The sequence below is a fragment of the Vicugna pacos genome, chromosome 6 (assembly GCF_048564905.1).
Source record: "Vicugna pacos chromosome 6, VicPac4, whole genome shotgun sequence".
Taxonomy (NCBI): Eukaryota; Metazoa; Chordata; class Mammalia; order Artiodactyla; family Camelidae; genus Vicugna; species Vicugna pacos.
In genome coordinates this window covers 21,909,599-21,925,302 of record NC_132992.1, presented here as the reverse complement: position 1 = coordinate 21,925,302, position 15,704 = coordinate 21,909,599, and the positions used below count along the sequence as shown (strand labels likewise).

General features: G+C 39.8%; 1 protein-coding gene and 1 pseudogene across 1 annotated transcript in view; both read left to right on the top strand.

Annotated features, from left to right (window-relative positions):
* STARD9 (StAR related lipid transfer domain containing 9) overlaps window positions 1-15,704 on the top strand; it is a 108,592-nt gene that overhangs the window by 23,782 nt on the left and 69,106 nt on the right.
* Window positions 9,247-10,817, top strand: LOC102534230 (importin subunit alpha-1 pseudogene; annotated as a pseudogene).

The following is a 15,704-nucleotide window of genomic DNA, read 5'->3' as shown; positions in this document are numbered from 1 at the left end:
ATAAAATAGGTATCTGAATCATTTGATTGAGGCCGGCTTTTTAATGTCTTAACATGATTTATGATCATTATGAGGGAGCTAGTTTCAGTGAAAACCTCTCTACTCTCTGCAGGAAAGGCAGAGTGGATGGTTTCTCATTTTTCAAGTGTGATGCAAAGGAGTGTGAGCTATTTATAGACTCACTTCCCCCCACAGACTGAACACAATGGAAGACTGAAATCAAATGGTGACCAGATGTGCCCAGCATCCCTCAGTTTGTATTTAGAAGTTGGAAAAGGCAGACCTTCTAGGAAGTTGGTCTCGGGCAGAAATGGGCAGACTCGTAACATCATCGTTTGTGTACAAACAGCCCCTTATATCTGGTCCCCAGTAGCGGAAGAGGTAAACAGAAGTGTGTGCTCAAAGTCATTTTTCTTCTCTCCCTCGAAGTAAGGGATTTTTCCTTTGTTAGTCGTTTCGTTGCTCAACCCTTGTCCCTGTAGTTAGGCAGTTAGACAAATACAAATGCTTTCTGGGGATACGTGCTGGATTGGTGTAGGAGGAAGAGTTAGTGCAGCTTCCATGCAGTTGGTAGAGATACTGGTTCTCTTCAGAAGAGAAGAGATCTGACAGGAATGGAAACCCTTAATTACTCTTTTTTCTTTACTATTCCTCCCCTATTAAACTAACCCCATCTTGTTTGTGGTGGTGTTATGGTTTAAAGCACAAGCATGTAGTGGTTTCTGGCTGATATTGCTTTTCCTTTTCTCCCACATTAGAGATTTTGAGAAAATAGAAGCAACTTCCTCCTTCAGTAAGCATCTGGCAACATTCCTATGTAGTTTAGAGATTTGATTTCAGGGTTTGGAAAAGTTGTGCTTAATTTTGGAGAATGTTCTCATGACCGACTCACTTCAGTGGAAAGTAAGAAAAGAAAATGCCGGTTTTTTTTTGATAGCGTACTCTGTTCCAGGTACTGAACTGAGTACCTGACTCATTCACTTTTCACAGCAACCCTGTGAAGTGGATTATTATCATCTCTATTGTACAGATGTGAACACCAAGGCTCAAAGAGGTTAGGTAACTTGTCCATAGTCACACTATTAAGGGGTGGAGCCCAGATTGAAACCCAGATCTGCTGCCTCTAAAGCCCTTGCTCTTTCCTCTACACCCTTACTCCTCCTGACTGTGCACTTGCCTCTGGCATTTGAAGTATGATATGAATTAGCTGACAATTAGAAACATTTGGACTTTCAAACTTTGCGTTTATGATAGGAAAGGACCCTAGGAATCATAATGAGGAAATGTGTTTTCAGGCCTTCCTGTTAATTCTTCCCTCTGAGATACGGAGAACACTGCCTATTTTTAGTTTTGTATCTGAAACAAATGCTCGTCTACAGGTACAGTCAGGGTGTTTTGTTCTGAATCCCCTGAATAGACCTAATTGACACAGCCACTGTCTGAGAAACAAGAAATAGCTCACACTTTATAGCAAATGGATGCTTCATCTCACATACTCCGACTTAGGGGCCAGATTTTGAAGTGAACTTTTGAAACGGTGGAGTGTAACCGAAGTGCCCATGAAGGAGCCTGGGGTCTCTGCACTAACCCTGCCAGCCAGTGTGCTCCTTTCCTTCCTGGCACAGCTCAGTATTGCCTGGTACCCCTTTTTGGGTAGGCCCTTTCTCATCTGTGAAGTCCCCTGGCGTGTCCAGTTACATAAGGGGGAGCGAAGGAATGAATGCAGGACCTCCAGATTGAATCCAGAAGAATTTTAGTATATGTTTTTGAATGAGATGACATCTTACATTGTTTGCTAATTTTATCTGAATTCCATCAGCTTTAATTCCCAAGTATTTTTTTCCCCCAAGTATTTATTTTTCAGCAAAGATGAACTTCATCTGCTATGGATCTGCCACATAGAAGCAGTTACACACCAGAGAGAATGAATCTCAGGTGTTCATCAGCTCTGTTAGAGTTTTTAGAGGTTTGTTAACTATGTTCCATTGAAAATCACTCCTAAGTTCCTGAGTGGCTGTCCAGGTTTGTGCCACTGCATCTCTTGGTTGTCACCACCAGGTAATTGTTGATCTGAGTGTTCACCACTGTCAGGTCCCTCTTCCATCATCTCATTTTTTGTCTTTTGCACATACTTTAATAAGTGGCTGTGACAACTCTAAGAATCACCTTTATTCCAGGGCAGTTGGCTAAGGTTGGAGTCAAGCTTTGTTTATTTTGTTGAGGTGACTTGAGGTGAGGGGCTGAGACACAAGAAGTACCACAGGACAAGTGTAGTTAAAGATCTTGTGATTCTAACATGCAGCCCTCTCTTCTGCACATTACGCAGTCTTCAGAGTTGGAGGAGGGAAGTACGGCTCGAGGGAGGAAGGCCCCTACCCTTCTGATGCATAAGGCAGATACTGTTTAGATCAACACAAAACCGATCTCTTTAACTAGACCTTGAATTGCTGAGACTGAGATGCGCTTCAACTGGGCTGGCTGAGCCCGACGGTGAAATCGGAGCTGTCTTGGGGGCTCAGCTCGTTTGCTTCTCCAGCATTAAGGATGGTCTCTAGAGACCCGTTCAGACTAAACAATGTTAAAAACAGGAAATTTGCTCCTAGCAGCATGGTTGCAGGAAGACTTTTTCCTCTTAGGCAGGAATGAGAGTTAAAAACAGAAACTCCATCCCCCAAGCTTGTTTTCTTCTAATGTAAAAGTAGTATTAACAACTTCAACAACTTAAGCAGCTTTGTCCTACTTGGTTGCCTCTCAGAGGGCTGCCTAAAGGGACCCATTACAAAAGGCAGTAAAGAGCCCTTGTGAACACATTAAAAAAATACGGAAACAGTGCTATGTGAAGGATACTGACCTGGTGATGTTCATCTTGGCTGAAGATCACAAATGTGGAATTAATGCAGGCAGCATTTAGGGGAGACCTAGAGAACAGCCATCACTTAATTTTATGCAGCACACATTTATTGTGTGTATTTTGGATTCAGTCCAGAGATTATATATTCATTTATTCAGTCAGTGTTAACTAAGCGTGTACTGTGTGTTGTACGTGGGTGTCTGAGATGTGTGATGTTCTTTTTCCCCTTTAGTACCACAGGGGCCTGCTTGGGTTTGCTTGTGACAGCCCAGGGCATCCCTGGATCTGGGGATCTGACTCTTGAAACTGTTGCATGATTTACTGCTGAGGTTGATGAGGGTGGACAGGGGGCATTTTGGAAGAAAAGAGTGAGGACAAAGAGGAAGCTAAAAACTAGGGAGGAAATGTTCTTTTCTCCCTTCCCCACTGTGATTTCACTCTGCCTAAATAGTCCAGTGTTGAGAAAGGCTTCTGAAGCCCCCAGCAAATGTGACCCGGGCCCTCTCTGTCACCCCAGCCTTTGTTCACAACCCGTCCTCTGGCTCAGTATGTCATGAACAAGCTTCTGCAGTAGTGGAGACTGTGTGCTCAAAAGAGTCTTTGGCAAATGTGTGCCATAATTTTTTGCTGGTAAAAAAGCAGAACTACTCTTTAAAAAACTTTTTATTGAAATATACACACAGAAAAATGCCCATCTTATAAATGTACAGCTCAAGGTTTCTATCCACTTGAATTTTTACAAGCTGAGCATACCCACGTAACCAGCATCCAGATCAAGAAATAGAGCATCCCCAGCACCTCAGAAGCCCCACTTGTGCTCTTTTGAAACACATTGTAAAGCTCTTTCCTGGGGCTTTTTCCAGTAAATGCTCTGAAATGTTGAAAGGCGAGCAGCTTATGGACAGGTCTCTCATCACAGTTCCAGAGTGCTGCTCGTCATGCTGCTTCCTCGTAGACCCAGCAGAGGGTCTTATGATAATGGTCGAGAATAGCCTCTGCCTTTTGTAGGACCCTATTAAATGCTATGCAGTGTGTCACAGTGATAGAGTTTGGTTGCAGGGGTTACTCTTATATGTAGTTTTTCGTTTCCTGGCGAAGAGAGACTGAAACATCAGCAATGGAGAGACCCACCCTGTGCAGAATAGACCCAAGAGAAATCAGAATGGCTCCTAAAAGTGCCTCAGGGTACAAATAGAAAATTTGGACATAGGTGTGAATCCTTCTACCAGTAATTTACTGTGTGACTTTGAGCAAATTACTCCTCTTGGGACATCAGTAATGTCCCTACCTAGCCTGCTGATCTCTTAAGAGAGGACAGGCAGGCCAAACGCAGCCCTGCCAGACTTTTCTTTTTATGACTTGCATCTGTCAGTATTAACCTCTTACATCCAGCCCTGGGCGAGTTTCTAGCCATAGAGATGAATTTCAGTCTGTTTTCACTTTGTTTCTTACTATATACTTAGATTTATAAAATATACTGAATTTGAAAAAGTGCATTTCTTTAGCAAATCTGCATGTCATGCAGAACGTCTTCAAGACAGAGTAGATCAGTGAGGTTTTAGTATGTGTGCTGTTTATCATCCCTCAGTTTTGGTACTGTTTGGGTTGAGTATAGACTATATTTAATAGTTATATGGGGGATAGTATTCCACCACAGCATTATGAGTTATTATCCACACGCAGACAGAGCAACTGGCAAGCTTCCTGGGAGCCATTCCTGTGCTCTGGGATAGCTGCATGCTTGATCATATGGCCCACATAGGAATGGAAGGTATGTACACAAAGAAGTGCCAATAAGGAGAAAGATCATAGAGTTAGAATTTTATAAATGAGGCAGACTTTTGAAAGATCATCCATCATCCAACTTTTTTTTGTTAAGACTGTGGACTGGAGAGGAACACTGCCTGGGTGTGAACCCCACCTCTGACATTTGCTAGCTCTATGACTCTGGACAACATTCAGTCGCTTCATCTGTAAAATGAAGATGATAATAATAATACCTACTTTATAGGTTATTGTGAGGAGTAAATTACTGATACATGTAAAGTGCTTTGAATATTACTGTTATGTTTCAATAGTAAATTGTTCTTGTCGTTACTTTAATATCTATTGTGACACTAGACAGGCAAATATCTGAACTTTTTTTTTTTTTTTTTGCTAAATGTAAGTCAGTATGGGATTGAGATGGAATATAGAGTTTCCTCTACAGAAATTTTCCTTACAGCCAACTGTGCTTGTACATGTTTATTTCATAAGATGAGGGCATCCATAGCATGGGAAAGAAAATCTCACAATAAGGTTTTTTTCTGGTTGGAACAATTTTATTGAGATACAATTCACATTCCATAAAATTCATCCACTTAAAGTGTATAATTTAAAGGTAGTTAAAGAATTCACAGAAAAGTTTTTTAAAGCCTAGTCTGTCTCCTAAACATCCTCTCCGGGGTGAAGAAGAACCACGGCGAGCTTCTGTCAGTTCCACTCTGCAGAGCTGGCTGAAGTTTTCTTTGTAATAATAGTTCTCAAAGTGAGGTCTCCAGATCAGCAGCATTAATATTATCTGAGAACTTGTTAGAAATGGAAATTCTGCAGCTCTTCCCTATGTCTACTCAATCAAAAATTCTAGGCGTTGGGCTCATCAAACTTTTTAAACAGCCCTCCAAGTGATAAAATGTATGATAAAATCTGAGAATCACTGCTTTACAGAGTCTCTTAGTAGACAGGCAGGAGCATAGTCTTAATTACAGGTTGGGGGCGGGATTCGATGTTGGGAAACTTCTGTCTTAAATGAGCTTAAACTTTGTCGTGTAGTGTTCTCTGGTTTACAAAGTGCTTTCATTAGCACGTGTTGAAATTAGCACATGTATCAGTCACAAAATTGTTGTGTAGGTACCATTATTTCTACATTCTAGAAGGGCTGATAAAGACTGCTGTTGTCTAGTAAGTTGTAGAGCCAGAACTCGGTCATTTGGGGTCTCCTGAGTCCAAATCCTGGCCTCTCTCTATAGCACCACATAGCTTTTCCTCCTCAAGCAATGAGAGTGCTGTTTTTGGTCTGGCTTCCTCAGTAACAGACCCTGAGACAAGGAGTTGTGTGAAAGTCATTTACTAGGAAGTATTGCCAGGACAGAAGTGGTCGGTGGGGTGAGGAGGTGAGACCAGCAAGGGAAGAAGGCCAGGCCACTCCACAGATGTGCTTTGAAGATAGAGAAGAGAGGCTTCCTGATCAAAAATGTTCTGAGTTTTCCTCCACCCATCAGTCACTGGTTAACACTGCTTTCTATAGAGTATCTGGCTCTCAAAAGGAGTTCTGGTAACCTGAGGGCAGTCCTTCAAAAAAGAGACAAGGAAACAGATACTGACTCGGAAGTTAAAGGTCACCAGCTGCCTGGTGTGTCTGAAAATGGTAATGGAATCCAAGCGTAATAGCAGAACATTAACAGCACCAGTACAACCATCATAGCTGATCTAGAAGACTGCAGCAGGGAACCAAGGAGTTATGAAATACATGCTGGTCCCAGAGTGGGCTGTGGCAAAACCACTCTGTGTATGCCATCCCCATAACTTCCTGGGAGAGCCCTGCCGCCTTGCAGTCTCTCATTACGCGCCATGGTCAGTAGACACTCAGTCCTATAGCCTCCTCCCTACTGACCCACATGTAGCATGAGCCAGAAATAAACTTTTGTTGTTTTAACCTACTCTGCTTTGGGGGTTTGCTATAGTAACTTAACTAAGCTTACCCTGACTGATGACTCTTCAATGTTGAGCTTACTGAGTGACTTTAACTTTGGTACATTATCAGTTACTGTAAGAAAATGGGTCAAAGGGATCTGTCCGTCTACTTTTACTTTCTTTTTAGTGATAAATGATTTTAATGTATTTCTAAGGATTAGAAGGCCTTTCACGTATACGGGACTCTCTTTAGTGTTCTCTGTTTCCTCTTCCTCTTAGAACCCAGACACCCACTTATATTTTTGAAGAAGTTGGCTCTAAAAAGGACTTCTACCCTACAGCTAGGGATGTACGGCAAACTATGGCCGTGGGTCAGATCTGGCTGCTACCTGATTTAGTCAAGTTTTTATTGGAACACAGCCATGCCTATCCGTTTATGCAGTGTTTATGGATGCTTTTTGTACTACAAAGGCACAGTTGAGTAGCTGTGACAGAGACCATATGGCCCATAAAGCCTAATATATTTGCTGCCTGGCTCTTAATAGAAAAAATTTGCTAATCCCTATTCTGTAGGTCCTTAATTATTAGGAGTAGAAAATTTTCCAGTTGACTTGCCTCAATTATTGCTGGTACCCTAGCTCTTGGAAGTTCTACCTGGTGGGATGAAGGCCTCCTGGATCTGTGATATCCCTTTATTTTGTACGTTATCCTGAAGGCAGTGAAACAGCTTATCCCTCTGGGATTCTGCCTGTGAATAAGCAAAGTCTCCCTCACCCTTGATAATTAAACCATTTTCCATATTGCGATCCCCGTCTTTGTCCAGACCAGCTGCTGGGCAAACTGCTGGCAAGTCCGCTTGTCGTGTGACTGCTGCTCAGTGATTCGGCTTTGTGCTTGTTGCTGTTGACAGCTGAACCTGCCATTGTGCATGGAAGAGAGGTAATCAGGTTGCCTCACACGATGGGTCATGAATGTGAGGCTATGTGAGGAAATAAGGAAACTGGAAACTGCAGTCACACAACCAGGCCATGTGATGCTGGAACGTTACTCATTACTGCTCAGAATTCAGCAGTAGCTGTAGGAGGTCAGCAGCAGCTTTCTGTCTCCCATTCAGAGCGCCTCTAGGGAGGTGATTGTGTCCATTGATCTTTATCCTGTCTGGCACATCTTATTAGCATTCTTATTTGGGGTCTTCTAATGGTTGGCATCTCTCTTTTCCCCATACTGAGTTTGCTTGCTTTGCTTGGGGTCTAGACAGATGAGTCCTAGAAAACAGGGTTAAATAATATAAAACATGGCAAATTATGATCAAAGAATCACTTGTGGTTGTCTTTTTAAAAATTATTTTTATTGGGGGGCTAATTAGGCTTTTTATTTATTTATTTATCTTAATGGAGGCACTAGGGATTGAACCTAGGACCTCCTGCATGCTAAGCATGCACACTACCCCTTGAGCTACCTCCCAACCCCCTGGTTGTCTTTTTAGAGGCAGCTGTGGGAATGGCATGAGTCTTTAGATTCTATTCCAATAAATCCGTCTTTCATCTTTTCTTTCAGGATCCTGCGTAAGCAATCTGTCTATTTACAGGGAGGAGGAAAGCATTAGAGCTAGATACTCATCTGTCTATCCTGTGAATTCCTTGCTTATGTCCAGAGAGTACAAGAGCCACATATGGGACCTACCAGATCTCACATGCCACTTGGACAGTTGTCCATGGGAACATTCCTTAGAAAAAAGGCATTGTTAGAAATAGCAAAATCTTTTATAAACAAAGATACGTGTTTTGTTGATCTCAAAGCTCAGTTTTCCTGGTTCCTTCAGGAACTAGGGGCTGAAACTGGGAATATGAATTTATGTTTCTCTGTGTAGTATGTATATTTGTTACCTCCAAGTATTTGCTGCTATGTGCGATTTTCTTTTTTTCTTTTCAGAGAAAGAAGCCCTAGACAAATAGGGATTTTTGTTTTTATCTTTTGATAAAGGTGATAAGAGTTGCATTTAGTAGAGAGGGTATATTTTAGGGTCTGATACCAGAGAGACCCTAGACTTTCCACTTTGACTCCCATCTCCTTCCTAGATGAAAGATGGTGAAGTATAGTGATTAAAAGTGTAATTTATTTCCCAGATTCGCAAATTACTAGCTGTGACCCTGTTCTAGTCCCTTTATCTCTCTGTGCTTCAGTTATCTCATCTGTAAAATGGGGATAATAATGCCTACCTCAGAGTTGTTGTGAGGACTAAATGAGTATGTAAATATAAAACACTTCGAACAGTGCATAGCAGAGAATAAATGCGATGTGTGTTATTTATTTATTATTATTATCATCATTAACTTCTCCAATACCTGATCAAGATCTTATCCTGCATACAATAATTTCTCCAATCCTTTTACATTCACAACAGTGTATTCCTCTATCCTCCCTGGTAGCACGTGCATTTTAACAGGGGCACTGTGAAGTTATACCAAACTCAGATGAGAGAGGATTTCCTACATTCTTCAGGATAGTGGGGAAAATTATCTGGGGCACATTGTGCCAAGAGATTGAAGAATCCAGGGAAATCACATGCTTAGGAAGTATCTAGAAAGATAGAGACTTGAATATGTCTCAGCTTCCTTCATTTCTAGCCCCATGTTTTCTTAAGTTAAGAAGCTACAGGGTCTGCACTGCCTCCTGTGGAAACCTGACCTGGCTCTGTAGTTTTCTCCCCTTGTCTCATAACCATGTTCACCGAGGAGAATGCTAATTCACCAGCTGCCTGCCTTAACAGATTCAAGAACAGGGCCCCAACAGTGCAGAAATGAGGCTGGATACAAGTTACTGTGGAGCTGAGGAAAGCTAAGAAGGATGACCAGCTGCTGAAAGGAGAAATGTAATAAGCTGATGACACTGCTTCTCCACTGCAAGAAAACCAAAACAGGGCACTGTAAATTGGTCTGTTGATGATACTGTGAAAGGCACAATGTTATTTGGAAAGCCAGCTCCAAGATACTCATGCTGCTGGGAAATTGCCTTCAAGGAAAAACAGTGCCCCCCACCTCACCCTGACAATATAATCTGGGCTTGTTTAATTCCAAAATTTGTTTCCTTCGAGAGCAGAACTGATTGTTGTCCTATTCAGTTTGAATCTGCCTGGGGCTCATTAACATCGCTTCCAGGACTTCAGAACGGTCAGGGCTATGGTAGATAGAGGTGCTGTAGCAGCATTCATTTCTCAGTTGGTGTCTCCCCATACCTTCATCAGTGAACAAGATGTGTCGGCTCTAGAAAACATTGCAGGTGATGGTTCAGTTTTCCAAGACTTAGTTATCAAGTACAGCACCGTTGATCCACTGTTGACTCTTCTTGCAGTTCCTACCGTGTCATCTTTAGCATATGGTCACTTGTATCACCTTACCTGGACACTTTCAAACCTTTGTTGCAACAAGAGTCCTGCACCCCTGTTAGTTGCTGTTGAGTAAATTCTTCCTACTTTAGTTTGTCTCCTGCACCAAGATGATCCAGAAATATTAGCAGATATTCCTGCTAGGCCATTTCCTCCCCTACTGATGGTCTAAATGAATGGATTGAAATGGTCATGAAAACAGGATTTGTGTCCCAACTTGTGAAGCTTCTAGGAGCTACTCAGTTGCCGAATGTGACTGAGAGCCTGTGCTAAGAGCCATTAGGAATATTGTCACTGAAACAGATGAACAGACTTAGGTTGTAATAGATCCAGGAGCACTTGCCATCTTTCCCAGCCTGCTAATGAACCCAAAATTAATATTTGGAAGGAAGCTGCATGGACAATGTCAAATATCACAGCAGGCCGCCAGGACCAGATACAGCAAGTTGTGAATCATGGATTAGTCCCTTTCCTTGTTAGAGTTCTCTCTAAGGCAGATGACAAGAAGCTGCATGGGCTGTGACCAGCTATAGACGTGGTAGACCAGCTGGACAGGCTGTGTAGGCGCTCACTCATGTGGTGTAGCAGAACTGTTGATGAACCTGTCAACTGCAAAACATACCAAAACTACCCTGGTTATTCTGGATGCCATTTCAAAGATCTTCCAGGCTGCTGAGAAACTAAGGTGAAACTGAGAAACTTAATGTGATTGAAGAATGTAGAAATTTGGACTAAATTGAAGCTCTGTGAAACCATGAAAATGAGCCTTTGTATAAAGTGTCATTAACCTTGCTCAAGGAATATTTCCCTATGGAGGAGGAAGGAGATCAAAATGCTGTGCCAGAATTTACCTCCGAAAGCTACCCATTCCCAGTTCAGGATGGCATTCCTGGGACCATTAACTTTTAGACTGTGCAGCTGAGGCACAAGTTTCTTACCCTAAACATGTACTATGCTTGGTATAGTTTTGTCTTACTCTTTCTCCAATAAGAACTTCTAAAATGTGGTTTGTTATTGTAGCACTTTTTACAAGGGAACTATACTTGAACATTTCCAAACTGTACATTCTGTACGAAGCTTATCCTCTCAATAGGTTTATTTCTATGTGAAATTTTATATCTATCAGTGTCCTATAGATAAAGGTTAAATTCTATCCTTTTCTTTAGAAAAAAAAAAAAGGAAACAGCAGCAGCTATGGGTCAGCAGGTAGTCAGGGCCTGGAAGGTTCAGGGGAGGCCTCAGGCTTTGTTGCAGTTCTAATAGAGGAAGTGGACTTTATACTTTGTAGTGCTGAGAGCTAAGGGTTGGAATGCGTGGATTCTCGGGAGATCTCGGCACAGGATGAGGGGAAAGTTGGCATTGGTCAGTCACACTTCTTGGTACTGAAAAAGACTTAAAAACTACATCCTATGCTCCAAGTATTTATAGCACCTTTATTCATAGTTGCCAAAACTTGGAAGCAGCCGAGGTGTCCTTCAATAGGTGAATGTGTAAACTGTGGTACAGCTAAAAAGAAATGAGCTATGAAGTCATGAAGACACATGGAGGAAACTTAAATACATATTATTAAGTGAAAGAAGCAATCTGAAAAGGCTGCATAGTGTATGATTCCAACCATACAGCATTCTGGAAAAGGCAGAACTGTGGAGACAATAAAAAGATCAGTGGTTGCCAAGGGCTACAGGGGAAGGGAAGGAGGGATGACTAGGTACAGTACAGGGGATTTTTATCAGACTAGTGAAATTATTCTTTATGATACTGTAAAGGTGGCTAGATGTCATTATACATTTGGTAAAATTCGTAAACTATACAAAACAAAAAGTGAACCCTAATGTGAACTATGCAAAGTTTAGTTAATAATAATATATCATCGTTGGCTCATTGGTTGTAACAAGTGTACCACAGTAATGCAGAATGTTAAAAATAAGGGAAACTGATTTTCTATAAACCTAAAACTGCTCAAAAAAGTCTTTTAACTTAGGAAAAAAGTTAGATTAGGGAGGAAAAATATTTGCAATGCATATGGCAGATAAAGGGCTGCTGTTTATAATATACTAAGAAGTTTTTCATATTGACAAGAAAAAGAAAAACAATACAGTAGAAAAATGAGCAAAGGATGTGAACAGACACTTCATAGGAGAGCAAATCCAAATCGCCAAAAAAAAAAAAAATGATGAATTCAAACTCAGTTACTACAGTAACAATGAGATATGAATTTGTATGGTCCAAACTAAGAGCAGTTAAAAAGATAATAATTTAATCCTTTGACCTAGCAGTCCCATTCTTGAAATACTTTCTATAAAAATAAAAGCATTGGTATATAAGGATAGACGGTCAAGGACATTGATTGATTGGTTGGTTGATTGATTATGGTTCTCAGTTATTTTACTGGGATATATGTTTCTAATTTTTCAGTTTTATTAGGTAAAATTGTTACAACTTGACTGTGCACATATACAATGTATTGCATGTAAATACATGTATACTGCACACATTAAAAAAATTTACATATATGTACTGTTCATTGTTTCTAAGAACAGCTTAGAGCTTTAGCCTTTTAAACTTACATAATTATCAACGGAATAAAGCCAACCACAAAATAACAATCAACAGAATGCAGTAATCCATTCATAAAGGACTGTCAAATGTGCTTACACATTCGAAGAATCAATCATCTGAGTTATAAACAATAAGTAGTTCATTTGTGTCCTTGTTTTTTAGGTTCTATAAGTGATAGGGCATTTTTCTTTCTCTTTCTGGCTTATTTCACTTAGAATGACGATCTCCAGGTCCATCCATGTTACTGCAAATGGCATTATTTTATTCTTTTTTATGGTTGAGTTGTATTGATTGTATATGTATCACATCTTCTTTATATAGTCATCAGTTGATGGACATTTGGGTTGTTTCCACGTTTTGGCTATTGTAAATAGTGCTGCTATGGACACTGGGGTGCACGTGTCTTTTTGAATTTTATTTTTCTTTGGGTATTTGCCCAGGAATGGGATTGCTGGATCATACGGTAAGTCCCTTTTTAGTTTTTTAAGGAACCTCCATAGTGGCTGCACCAATTTATATTCCCACCAGCAACGTAGGAGGGTTGCTTTTTCTCCACACTCTCTCCAGCATTTATCATTTGTAGACTTCTAATGATGACCATTCTGGTTGGTGTGAGGTGATATCTGATTGTAGTTTTGATTTGTATTTCTCTAAAAGTTAATGATGTTGAGCATCTTTTCATGTGGTTGTTGGCCATTTGTCTGTTTTCTTTGGAGAGATGTCTGTTTAGTTATTCTGCCCATTTTTTGATTGGATTGCTTATTTTTTTGACATTAAGATGTATGAGCTGTTTGCCTATTTTGGAAATTAGTGCCTTTCGGTTGCATCACTTGCAAATATTTCTCCCATTCTGTAGATTGTCTTTTTGTTGATGGTATCCTTAGGTGTGCAAAAGCTTTTAAGTTTAATTAGATTCTATTTGTTTATTTTTGCTTTTATTTCCATTACTGCAGAAGCTGGTTCAAAAAATATATTGCTGTGATTTATGTCCAAGAGTGTTCTGCTATGTTTTCCTCTAGGAGTTTTATAGTATCTGGTCTTACATTTAAGTCTTTAATCCATTTTGAGTTTATTTTTGTATATGGTGTTAGAGAATGTTCTAATTTCAGTATTTTACAGGTAGCTGTCTAGTTTTCCCAGCACCACTTACTGAAGAGACTGTCTTTTCTCCATTGTATATTCTTCCCTCCTTTGTCATAGATTAATTGACCACAAGTGCGTGGGTTTATTTCTGGATTTTCTGTCCTGTTCCATTGATCTGTGTGTTTGGTTTTGTGTAAGTACCATATGGTTTTGATTATAATAGCTTTGTAGTATAGTCTGAAGTCAGGGAGTGTGATTCCTCGAGCTCTATTCTTCTTTTTCAAGATTGTTTTGGCTATTCAGGGTCTTCTGTGTTAAGGATATTTAGTAAACCATTGTGAGTGGGGATAAAATAGTAGAAACAAGTGATTGCCCACTTATAGGGGAACGATTGACTTAATTTTGGTGCATTTACACCATGGAAGATATTCTGGATGACTTAGAAGAATTTCCATGAGATGATTTTAGCTGAGAAAAACAAGATGTATGATAACATCCCATTTTTAAAAGAAGTAACCATATCCCATAAATTTGGGAGTGTGCATGCATTTATGATTATGACTGTGGGAAGAACAAGAAATGATGCCAGTTGTTACCACACTACCTGCAGATCGGGGTTAAGGTATGAGGAGGGAAAAGACGGATGGCAAATAAAAAGGAAATAAAGCAAAGCATTCCCTCTAGAGGATGAATGATATCCCAATTATTTCAAATTGTGTTTGTGTAACTGTGACTGTGTGTGTATGCACGAAAAAGGAAGAGTTATGTGTTCATGGTATGTTATGTGATAAAAAAGCAAGTTTCAGTTAATGTATATTGTATGTGTCTATTTCAATGAAAACGAAAATGAAGAACTGTATATCCTCGTATATATGGAAGAAGGTATGGAAGGACATACCTGTTGAGTATATCCTTCCTTACCTTGGTACCTGACAGGGACCTACTGGGCACTTCAATGAGTAGGATTAGAGGTGCAGTAAAGGAGGGAAGGTTAGCTTTTTCTTCATGCATTGTATTTTTTCACTTGGTACAAAAAGTGAGTATTTGAAATTTGTAATTTGAAAAACATTTAAGAAAGAAAAATGTAATTGTGTCTGTCTCTAATAAGGCTTCAAATTCTGGTCATTTAATAATGACAATATGGGTGAAATTTGGGAATAAGATTATAATTCTTTCCACATGCAGGTGAAAAAGTTAATGGAGCAAAAAGACTCCAAAGTGATTAACAAATGGCAGTAGGATCAGACTTTATTGCTTTTGGCCAAAGGCTGTAACAAAATTTTACTGAAACTGCTCTAAAGAAACACTGAAAAGGAGACCTGGTAGAGTTTCTCCCAGTGTGAAGCAAAACAACAGGAAGTAAGGAAACCTTGAAGAACAATTTTAAATTGTAGAGTAATAGCCTAGTGTTCAGCAGATAAGATTTGCCTCTCCTGATAACTCTGCGAACAGTTATTTTGTTAGTGGCAGAATATCACAGCGGTTAGAAGCAAGAGCTTTGTTTAGAACTACTTACTACCTGTGGGACTTCAGTTTTCTCATGTGAAAATTCGAGAATGAAGGTAATAGTAACTACCCTCATAGATGTATTATGGGGATTAAATGAATTAATAGCATCTAAGGTGCTAAGAAGAGAGCCTTATACAAAATAATTGCTTAGTAAATGTTACTGGCTGTGTGAATCTAAAACCCTGATTGTGAATAAAGCACTTCTGTTCAAGTATTAATTGTGCAAAGTAATCCTAACAATCATCCTTAAACAACAGAAATAGTGCATAGCACGGTATTTTGCTTTAGAAGGCACTCTACAAGTATTGGTTGAGTAAATAATTTGACTTGCTTTCACATGATTTTATTAGATCACTTTTTGTACCAGGTGAAAAATAAAGTCTCTGTTTAGGTTAATATTATTTAATATATTTATATTTTTGGAAATTAAAAGGAAAAGGACATCTATAGGGTGATAATTTGGGTGCATCTTAGTTAATGGATTCAGGAATAAAAGAGATTCCTATGTATTTAAATATATACAACTTTCAATAGGGAATATGAGGGTACTAATTTGTGTTTTAAAAAAAATCATTATGGAGAAGAGGATTCTGGGAAGACAGCATTAACGTGTTTTCCTACCTAGATAACAGTTGCAGTGGCAGA